This window comes from Diabrotica virgifera, chromosome 2, assembly GCF_917563875.1.
Source record: "Diabrotica virgifera virgifera chromosome 2, PGI_DIABVI_V3a".
Lineage (NCBI taxonomy): Eukaryota > Metazoa > Arthropoda > Insecta > Coleoptera > Chrysomelidae > Diabrotica > Diabrotica virgifera.
The window spans coordinates 211,338,423-211,350,471 of record NC_065444.1 but is presented as its reverse complement, the minus strand read 5'-3'; the positions used below and the strand labels follow the sequence as shown (position 1 = coordinate 211,350,471).

Sequence of the window (12,049 nt, the reverse complement as noted above, 5' to 3'; positions counted from 1 at the left end):
GAATAAATACTCAAAAAACATCAAAATTTTAAAACATAAACATCATTATCTCTAGAAAAATGTATTTGGATTTCAAACAATAACTCGCCTTAGCTCTACGCTTTTTGCATTTACTCTTACATCATTTTGTAGGGAATTCCATAAGCTATAAGATCATGAGAGTTGCAGTCTGTCTAGAATCTTTTGTTCAGAGAATTTTAATAAAGTGCTAAAAAGAAGCTCCCTTTGCATTGAAATCAATACTTTAAATGCTTATATCTTGCTAAATGTATAAGTTACGTGAGTTATAAAACAAAAACAAAATGTTCAGTAGAAACAAGCTAAATTTTTGGCAAAACACTTTTTTTCATAAGTCCAATAATTTTTAAGATATTTTGAATAAATTACTTATTTTTTGTAACATCGAAAAAACAAGAAATTTACTTAAAACAATTTTTTTCCAAAATGTAATTGTTCTAAATAATTCAAACTTTTGAAACATGTTGTCGACACATAAATAAAGTTAATTTTATATGGGTTACGATTAATATTCATTCTGCCGCACATGGCATTTATTTTACCGTCATGTTTTCTTTTGTAAGTTCGAGGTATTTGACTAATTTTCATCATAAATTGCTTAATTTTCACGCTTGAAACTTTTAACTTGAGACTTGAGGGTTAACGTTAGCTAAAAATTTAATTAAAACATAGCAGTTTCTTTGTTTGCTTATAAGCTTCAATTTTAATAGGAATTATTTCTTTTTGAATATGCCTAATTTTGGAGTTATTCGCGAAGAGCTATTGAAAAACGTGTTTTTTTGGAATTTTCAATCGCGAATAACTCAGAAATTATTAAGTTAAGTAAAAAATTGTATTCTACATTTTCTTTATAAAATTCAATTCTCTATCGATTGCCGGTCGGAATCATTTTGAAATTTTAAATTTCCACCCCCGAGAAAATGTGGCATTCACCCCTGGGGTGAAAGCATACATTGGCACCAAGTGAGGTTTGTTACTTGAATCATTTTTGAGCTACTATCAAAATTTCAAACAAATCCATGAAGGCCTTTAGAAATGCGAGGTGAATTGCTTGAATGAATGTACTATAATCATTTATTTTATATCCAATATTTTAACCCCTTCTCTGATGTCGATAAAATTTAATTTGATTGACAAAATACTATATTACCAACTCATTTTATTCTTGAAGATGTGTACCTTCATTATGTTTCGAAAGAAAAATCAGGTATAATAAATATAGGATTATACAAGTTTCTATGGAGGTTAGGTTATAAAATATTTTTTAGTGGTATAACATTTTTATTGTATTTGTAAGATAAAACATTAAAACAAATGAATATAATTTAATAATCCATATTAAAATTAGGCTATTTATGGCCGTGTTTTCTTCCTGGTGCTTGGGTGACTGGTTTAGATGACCTTCCTGCCTCTACTTGGAATATTCCAGTTGCGACAAAGGCTAAAAATAAAAATTTTGATAATTTTGTAGTCATTAGATTTTTAGTAGGTAGGAATAGTACCTATATATCTAAGCAGTAAAACAAAATTTAAATGAGAAGGCAATGAATAAATTATAAAAAATAATGAATTTCTGACCCTTTAATTTAACAATTAAGACTTCTGTTTATAGATGCCATTTTCAATAAGGCCTTTTTAATAATGAGTGGCGCACAGAATATTCCAGCTACGAGAGAGCTGATATGAAGATAAGATGACGCAAAAATGTATTTTCATTTTAATGGAAAACAAAATTCTAGTTTTGGTTTGAAAGATTTTGCCATAAAATATCCTAAGTTTGAAGTAAAACGCGCCACAAAAGATTACCTTTGTTAAAGTTTGCATATTGAAACTCTTTTGTGGCGCGTGTTACTTCAAATTTAGCAAATATTATGGCAAAATATTTCAAGACAAAACTAAAATTTTATTTTCGATCAAAATGAAAATACAATTTTGAACCATGTAATGTTCATATCCGCTGTTTTTTAGCTGGAATATTATGTGTGCCCCTCGTTTTTACTACGTTTATCCGTTCTATATTGTTGTTTACATGATACATTCTATACATAGACCATAGACATAAATATATGGAAAATATTGTAAATATTTTTAAAACGCATATTACGCATGGCCTAATTAAGAGCTATGGGTATGTGAAAAGACAGGAACAGAGATCCCTAAAAAGGAAAAATATGAGGTGGAAAAAGAAGAATTGAAAATAACAATAAAATGAGAACCAGCAAAATAATTTTGCTAAATCTAGGATCTAAAATTTAAATATAGCTAACCACTAATCTCATTTAAATATCATTTAATACATTTCTATATATTATATTGAATACTTACCTAGTACAAATACAATAAAATATGTAATCCTCATGTTGCTTCTGTAACTGCTATGAGGGAAATGATGATTAACACAAGAACTACGAGCGTTTTTATATCCTTGATGACACCGTTTTTATGAAATTATATTAAAGTTTTGTATTTATTATACATAATTATGACCTCCCTACTATCTGGCTTATTATACTACTGATAGTGGACGGTCACTACTCCACACTTAGTAATGAATAGTGAAAGATATTTTTTAAAGCAATATTTTTATAATATTAATTTATTATTATTTATAATATAATATTTTCAATCATAACTCGGCCTTGACCCATGCAACTGGGCTTTACAAAGACTCATCTTAAAGCTTAATTTGTGGACTTTAAAACACAATTTTTCAAATGACTTTATCTTTGGGGAGAAATGAGAAGTCCCAGATCTAAACAATAAATCTGAAAATTCTTTTTTAAACACTTTCTGGTAACATTCTTAATCTCCGCCTTTTACAATTTATAGGGCAAGAAGACGACGAATAAAGGAGACGAAAGGGACTCTACAATATGCAGCCACATTCCGTCTATTCGTGTAGAAAAAATTACAACGAAAGCAAAGTTGATTCCGTGTACTCGAAATATGAGCAAAATGAAAAATTAAAAACAGCTTATGTTTTATTTCGATTTAGAGATGATCCACTGTCCCCATCCAGATGTAGACCACTCCACCCAGAGTCAACAAAAAGTAGTGGGAGTCAAAAAAATTTGAGAGTCAGAAAAAATTTGAGCGTGTCAGAATAAATTGTAGGGTACCAGAAAAAAATAGGCAGGAAACAGAAAAAAAGAGGAGGTATCAGAAGAAAATAGAGGAATCAGAATAAATTGCAGGGAGATGCGATAAAATAGGAGGAAGTAAAAAAATAGAGCTGTGAGGCAACGGGTAAAATCATAAGTAATTTATAATCGTATACAGGGTGTTTCGTTAATAATTGGAAATATTTTAACTGTAGTTTCTTGGTCTCAAAATATTAAGATTGAACCCAAATCACTTAAATAAAAAATGTGGCTCCTTACTGAGTTACAGAGTGTGTTTTATTTAAAAATTAAAAATTATTATTTGCATCCAGTATTTTAAAATCATTTGGCATACTATATCCTAGTCAAACTTGAGAGCGCAAGTATAGGTAGTATACACCCTACTAAATTATGTTTAACAAACTGAGTATTACAACAAGACACTAAGATATGATCCAGAAAATAACACAGCCCAACATTGTCTGGATACGTTATAACAAAAACTCTCCGTTTACTACGGAAAACCAAGAAGGTACAAATTGGTAACAACCGAAAATGTGACAATGCACTTTTTAAGAATGCTGTTCTATCGAAAATTAAATTCCACCTTAGACAGTGTCGGTAATTCTTACCCAAGCCAAGAAAAAATTCACGAGTTTTGGAGAAATCAACTTTTAACACCAATGCTGGATGGATAGAAGATGCGACACAAAACTGTCAATACTATGTTACCACTCTCTACGAACCCTTCGCCACTGAAGAAGTCTTAAATATCATCAAAGGGCTTCATAACTGGAAATCTCCTGGGCCAGACGGAGTCCAAAACTTTTGACTTAAGAAGTTTTGAAGCGTGCATGAGTTCTTATCAACATTAATTAATCATTTAATTTCTGATCCATAGGAAATGCCATAATTTCCAATTCAGGGAACCACTTATTTAATATTAGCGACGGATCAAAATAACACCCAAGATGATTTGGTCATATCCTGTGTAGTCCGGCGTATCTACCAACACTGTGCTCTAAACCAGTGGTTTTCAATGTTTTTGAATCATGTACCCCAAAATTCTTTTAAAATTATTCTTGGTACCACCCAAATGAAATACTTATCGAGCTAGGTAATCTAACTAAATATGCTGGATTTTGGCTGTGTTTCTGTGTTTTGTGTACCACCCCAAATAATTATATGTACCACCAGTGGTACATGTACCACAGATTGAGAAACCCTGCTCTAAATAACATAAACGAGCGGGACACCCTCGAAAAAGCGCTTAGTTTTCGAGATACTAACCACGGAAGGCTGAATGGCTAATTTTATTCATACTTTTAATTTTCGAGGGTGCTGAAAACGAAAATGAAGTTTATTTTGAATTTTATGTGGGGGAACATTGTCAAAATCTCAATTTTAACCTAAAAATAAAAAAAATGAAATCACGTATTTTTGCGTTTACCTCGCTACAACTCTGTTCGATTTTAATGTTTTTGAATTTTTTCTGAATTTTGACGTCTGAAATTTTTACAGGATATAGCTCTAATACTTAAGATAACATTACCCGTTTCAAGCTTTTACTCTTATCTTGATAAAGGTTATCAATTTTTCAAAGGAAAAGTGCGAATTTGTGCATTACAAAGTTTAATCGCAAAAGTTGTGAGACGAAGTTTAAAATTTAGCTTCTTAATTTCATATATTTTAAAGTAGAGAGTACAAATAAGTTTTCTGGTAAATTTTAGATCAAAATATTTTATAGAAAAAAAAATAGTGCAACTTTTAATGTCGACATTAGAAATCTCCAATATAACGCTTATTTTTCGAGATACTGACCATGGGTGGAGAATGGCTAATTTTGGTCTTAGATTATGTTTTTGACAATGATGAAAACGAAAATGAAATTTATTTTAAATTTTAGGTGGGGGAATATTGTCAAAATTTTAATTGTACCCTAAAAATTAAAAAAAAAATCACATTCATTTGCGTTTAGCTCGCTACAAATCTGGTGTGTTTTATAATTTTTTTCTAAAGTTTGTACAATAATATATCGCTCACTTTTTTGAAGACAATGGTTTCTGCTTTAAGCTTTTAGTCTTATTCTAGTTATGAATCTTTGAAAGTACAAGGTGCAGATTCGTGAATTGCAAAGTTTAATTGCAAAATTTGACTGACAAAATTTGAAATAAAGATTTTAAATCAAATTCAAAAATAAAACATGATTACAAAGAAGTTTTCTGGAAAGTTTTGGATTAAAATATTTTATAGAAAACAAATGGTGCAACGTTTAATATATTCGTTCTAAATCCCCAAAATAACGCTAATTTTTTGAGATACTGATCATTGGTTGTCAATGGCCAATTTTGGTCTTACTTTATGTTCTTGATAGTGCTGAAAACGAAAATCAAGTTTATCTTGAATTTTTGGGTGGGAGAAAATTGTCAAAATCGCAATTTTGCCCTAAAAATAAAAAAAATTGAACCACGTTTTTCTTAAAATTAAAAGTTGCACCATTTTTTTTTCTATAACACATCTAAACCTAAAACTCTCCATAAAACTTCTTTGAACTCTATGATTTAGCATAAATGTATTCAAATAGACATCTTTTATATTTTGTCACTTAATTTTTGCGATTAAACTTTGCAATTCACGAATCTGCACCTTGTACTTTAAAAAATTCATAACTTTTACTAGAATAAGACTAAAATCTTAGAACAGAGACCGTTGTCTTCAAAAAAGTAGGCAACATATAGTGTACAAACCCTAGACAAAAATATTAAAATCGACCAGAGTTGTAGCGAGTTAAACGCAAAAGACGTGATTTAACTTTTTTTTATGTTTATGGTAAAATTGCGATTTTGACAATATTTCCCCGCCTAAAATTGAAAATAAATTTCATTTTTGTTTTCAGCACCGTCAAAAACATAATCTAAGACCAAAACCACCCATGGTCAGTATCTCGAGAAATAACCGTTATATTGGGGATTTTTAATGTCGATAATAAAAGTTGCACTATTTTCTTTCTATAAAACATTTTGATCTAAAATTTTCCAGAAAACTTCTTTGTACTCTCTCTTTTAACATAACGTGATTAAAAGGATAAATTTAAAATTTTGTCACTCAACTTTTGCGATTAAACTTTGCAATGCACAAATCCGCACCTTTTCCTTTGAAAAATTCATAACCTGTATCAGAATAAGAATTAAAGCTTAAAGCAGGTACCGTTGTCTTCAGAAATATTAGAGTTGTACACTGTAAAAATTAAAGAAAAAAATATTAAAACTGAACAGAGTTGTAGCAAGGTAAACGAAAAAAAAACGTGATTTCTTTTCTTTATTTTTAGGTTAAAATTGCGACTTTGACAAAATTCCCCACATAAAATTCAATATAAACCTCATTTTCGTTTGCAGCACCTTCAAAAATATAAAGTATAAATAAAATTAGCCATTCACCTCTCCGTGGTCAGTACCTGGTCATTTTAGGGGTATCTTCCGCCCGCCTAACAGATATCATAGAGCCTCAACAGAAAGGATGCGATAATGGTTCCTTGGGTTGCAAAGAACAACTTATCATCGACTCAGTCATTTCCAACCAGGCATCTTCCAAAAAACGGAACATTTTTACTACCTTCAATGACTGCAAGAAGGCCTTCGATTCAGTGCTGCATGAATAGCATATAGATATTGTTTGTAATTGTTGCTTGAGTTGTTCTTGAAATCGACTGTATCTTTTTTATTGCTAGTTCAATGTTGTTTGTTATATAATTTGCAAATAAAATCAGCATAACAAATTTTGTGACTGCTTGTAATAGTGGATGACATAAGAGGGTGATCTGTCATGGCGACAAATTACAAAATTGAATTTAACGAAGGGTGGCGTGTGCCTAGTTACAAAGTCTAACAAATAAAACAACTAACTTAAATCTATAGTTTTAAACAGATATATTGAGAATAAAGGGTGACTGATTAGTGGGGTAAAGCTCCTTAGATCGGTTATAGTAATAGATTGCTATAAAAGTCAATACCAAAGTTGTAGCCAACTTTGACCGACTTTGAGCTTCATAAAATATTACACAATTAGTTAGAATGTAACAGGTGTTCGATAACACCCGATTTTTTTAAGAATCACCCTATATTTTATTTTTTATTCGATATCTTTTTAACTTTTCCATTACAAAAATATAAAGGTTTGGTATGTTATACAGGGTATTTACAAAGTTATAACCAATTTTAAATGAAAATCGTAACAAGTTCAACTCCCAGTATAAATAAAAATAAGCACAACGGCAATGGTTTGTTGATGCCATATTTTTTATTTACTGTCAAAATTTTTATAAATGACTGATATTGCTAATTTTCTTTATATCGAATACAGAGTGAGTCAAAACGCAAGTACATTATTTTCTCAGTAATTTTAAATGAAACACCCTGTATTTGTATCACTATCGAAAAGTACCATTACGTACAACATACAACAATTTGTATACAACATTTCCTATGTCTAAATTTATTAGTTTTTCAAGTATTTTCATTTTTCCATGGACCAGTAGCGTAGCCATTCAGGTTACCAGAATTAAATAAACTGGACCGATTTTTTTTGGGGTTACTTTAAGAAAGAAGGTTATAAAATGCCTCCAACAACAAGAGATGAGATGAAAAATAGAATACAAGGTGTATTTTAAAGTGTTAATTTACAAATGCTTCGTAGTGTAAGTAATTCATTCAATGACCATTTTTAGGCATGCATCAATGTGTTAGGGGTCATTTTAAACAACTTATTATGTAATTAAATATTTATAATATTTTATTAAAAGTAGCTTTTAATTTTTTCAAATTCGTTGTATTTTGTATTCATATTTTTTTGTCAAATTTTTTACTGATAAATTATTTTTATTTCTTTATTTTTTACACTTATATTCAAAAGTAGATTTTAATTGTTTCAAACATGTTGTATGTTGTGGTTGCGTTTTTTTTTTGTAAAATTTATTACTAATACATTTTTTTTTCTTTATTTGTTACATTGTTGTATTTATTTTACCAGATTGATAATCAGTAATCCTAAATTGTCAGTTTTAGACAATTCAGTCACGGCTTACTTAACATTTGGAAAGATTTAGATCCGTAATAAATAATTGGCTCTGAAAAATAAAAATTTCTCGAAAACTAATAAATCTAGACATAGGGAATGTTATTTAAAAAGTACGGTAATGGTACTTTTAGGTACAAAACGACAAATGCCGATTTGGGTATCCAGTCCAAGAAACCATCCAACGCCTTATAAGGGGCTGCCAGGCATTTTCTGCAACTGAAACAAGGAACGACATGACTCAGTAGAAAAGATCTTTCATCAAGAGATTGCTATCAAGCTGGTATTTCTTAACATTGGCCATCTCCCATTATATCAATACGTTCCTGAGAGTCTGCTTGAGAGTGACAACAATAAGCTATACTGGGACCTCACGGTTCTCAGAGATCAAACAATGGCACATAATAGACCAGATCTCGTACTAGTTAATAAATTAACAAGACAAAATACACTAGCTGATGCGATGATACCTAACAACTATAATCTTCGTACTAAATTTACTGAAAAGATCGCCAAGTACCTACAGTGATCTGGAAATTCAAATACGAAGACAATGGAGAAAGTACCAAGTCAATACCGATTAAATATTATGTCCATTACAGGAGCCATTCCGAAGAGCCTCCCCGAAAACGTAAAAAGCTGGGTCTAAATGAACATCCTTATAAGACCATGCAGAAAGCTGTAGATACTACTCTCGACGGCCAGATGTGTACGAAAATTTTTGAGAGATGTATGCTTTTTGAAGCATACCAAGTCATCTACTGCTCTATAACATAACACAAAAGCCCAATTCTTTTGATACCTTAGGCATCTGGGATGAGTCAATTTTCCGTCAGAGGGAGTGACAGCCGTATGGCTAAATATGGAATAATAATAATAATAACTATGTTGTCCAACAGGTATCCATTTATATGACAATTTTGCATAAATTACAAACTAAATTTAAATTCCATTATATTATAGTCTGTTCGCTAAACTCAGATGCAACTGGCTACATATTTTAGTCGATAATTTTTTTGTTTTTTGCCAATTTTGCACAAATTTGCAAAATTACTAACTATTTAGTGATTATTAACTATTTAGTAATTATTTTTTGCCAATTTTACTAAAATTGGCAAAATTACCGACTAAAATATCTAGAAAGTTGCGTCTGAGTTTAGCGAACAGACTATAAGAGTTTATATTAATAATTAAAGAAAAGATAAATAATAACCAAATAAATCAAGTATCCAAATAATTCTTGGCCATTTTGACAAATTGACTTATACGATAGTTGAATATATCACAATAGTTTACCAAAAAATAATTATAATTTTGACACATAACAAATATGGGGCAGTCTAGTATGAGGTTTGTTCTGGTTTTTGTAGTTCTGTACGTGGAAACATTTATTAACAGGATAAGAATGTACATTAAAATAAAATATTTGTTTGAAAATATCGGGGCAGCCAATTGAATTATGTAACAATTAAAAAAAAATATTAGTGAAGCACCATTTTGCCTCGTTTCTAATAAAACCATGTCTAAACTAGTACATAATTCACTATTTCTGACACCTCTCTATGGACCGTTAAACTTGAGTGATAAGTATTTTAAAAATTTACTTTAATTATATGTTTAGTATTTACCAAACTTGATCCAGTTCTATTTAGAGAATCGGAAACCAAAGATTTCATGAATTATTCACCCAACATAAAAGTACAACCTTCTAAACCACCAGCAGCGTCTAGTAACAGATTTAATTCTCATGAGAGAAGTATCATATTTCAAACCGTACCTGATCATCATGCAATGCTCCAAATCATAAAATTTATACATGTACAAAATTTCAAATTTCAAAAGGTTTTCTGTACATGAACGAATGGGTTTAGTCAGAAAATCCAATTTGTGCATTAACTGCTGTCTAAATCGTGGGCATCAAGTAAACAATTGCAACTTTGTAGTCCAGGAACCGAAGCTTTTCACCTCGCAATTTTTACAGAATGGATCGAATTGCTTGAAAATTTGAGAATAAGTAGTGGATAGTCCAAGGATCAAAATCTATATGATGCGGAAAGGCGCTTTTACTATGGGGATGGTTGCCACCCCATCTCGGGGGTGGAAATTTTTTATTATATTTTGACCGCAAAAGTTGATAAATTCATTCATTTTAAGCAAAAAATGTTCTATACATTTTTTTGATATAATTAATATTTTTCGATTTATTCGCTATCAAATGTGTTAGTTTTATATCGAAAAAATCAATGTTTTTCGATATTATACTCATTTACGTTTCACTCAATTTTTGCCGTGGAAAAATTTTTTTAAACCAAATTCTTGGTAATTAAATAACCTACAATTTTATATTTAAACATCTTTTGGTAGCTCTGATGCAAATGTTTCTATTCTGAAAAAAATGACATATTTACCAAACTACAAAAATTCGTTATTCGCTTTTAACTCCAGTTTTTTTAAAACAGATCATTCTAAGCCAGTCAAAACTTCTGAAATCTATTACTAATACATAAATAAATAAGTATGAATAAGGCCAATGACTAAAAATACCGCTAACTTACATTATCATGCTTCCAATTGGATTTCTCCTTTTTTTTTCAAAAAAATATATTGATTTTTTAACAGTAACTTTTTTATTTTTTATCCTAGAAAGTTTGGTAAAAAAGAATTTTGTAGATTTATACAAGGTCTATAAGGTTATTAATATTAAATCATTTTGAAATCTTCAATCGCAAAAAGAGGTGACTGTAAAGGGGTTGATGAAGGTGGTTTTTGCATGTTACTACAAGTTTTAATTGTCAATAACTCACTCAATTTTTGTCATAGAAAAATTTTTGCTAAACCTTTCTTGGCAATTAGATAAGCTACAATTATATATTTAAATATTTTTTCGTATCTCTGATGCTAATCTTTCTATTCTGAAGAAAAGGGCATTTATTACCAAACTACAAAAATTCGTTATTCGCTTTTAACTCCATTCCTTTTAAACTAATCATTTTAAGCCGGTCAAACCTCTAGAATCTATTAATAATACCTAAATATAAATGATCAAATAAGGTCAATGACTGATTTTAATTAGGGTGGTAAGTAGGGGAAAGTTTCCGATCACTTTTTAGCTGAAAAAAATAGGGACTGACATTATTTTCATAATAAGTCACTTAACTTCTGAGCTAGAGACTTTTTTTATTTCTGTAGATAGATATTTTTAAATACTTTAAATTAGTTTGAACAAGTTATCCTCGAAAAATGCACAGTTTTCCGTCTTTTCAGTTTAAATCCACAATATTTAGCATTTGACAGAGAAGAGCTAACATATAATAAAGTGTAGCTCGCTTACTATTGGCCTTAAAGAAAATAAAAAAACTGTTTTGTTTATTTTTTCAAAAGGTACATTTTTGTTAAGCAAAGTTGTTTAAATAAAACGAAAACTTTTTGAGTTATTAGCAGAAAACTGATTAAAAACATTGATTTTTTCTATATAAACCTAACACTTTCGATGGCGCATAAATCGAAAACTATTAATTTTATCAAAAAAATGTACAGAACGTTTTTTGCTTAAAATAAATGTTTTTACTAACTTTTGCGGTCAAAATAAAATAAAAACTTTTCCACGCCCGAGATGGGGTGGTAACCACCCCCATGGTAAAAGCGCCTTTTGGCCCCATATAGATTTTGATCCTTGGACTATCTTCTACTTATTCTCAAATTTTCAAGCAATTCATTTCATTCTGTAAAAATTTCGAGGTTTTGTCCTATTTTAAGCTTCATAACTTGTACTATTTGGTCATTGCAAAAATTGCAGTGGGAAAAAAGTGCGTACGCATCTTATCTATCCGCTATGAGTTAGTAAATCCAATTTGGGGATG

General features: G+C 30.1%; 1 long non-coding RNA gene across 1 annotated transcript; it reads right to left on the bottom strand.

Moving 5' to 3' along the window:
* Positions 1–1,278: 1,278 nt before the first annotated feature.
* Positions 1,279–2,543, bottom strand: LOC126879800 (uncharacterized). Its single transcript, XR_007696274.1, has 2 exons — positions 2,344–2,543; positions 1,279–1,459 (listed from the first exon to the last, which is right to left on the bottom strand). It is a non-coding gene; the product is annotated as an uncharacterized LOC126879800 (long non-coding RNA).
* Positions 2,544–12,049: the final 9,506 nt, after the last annotated feature.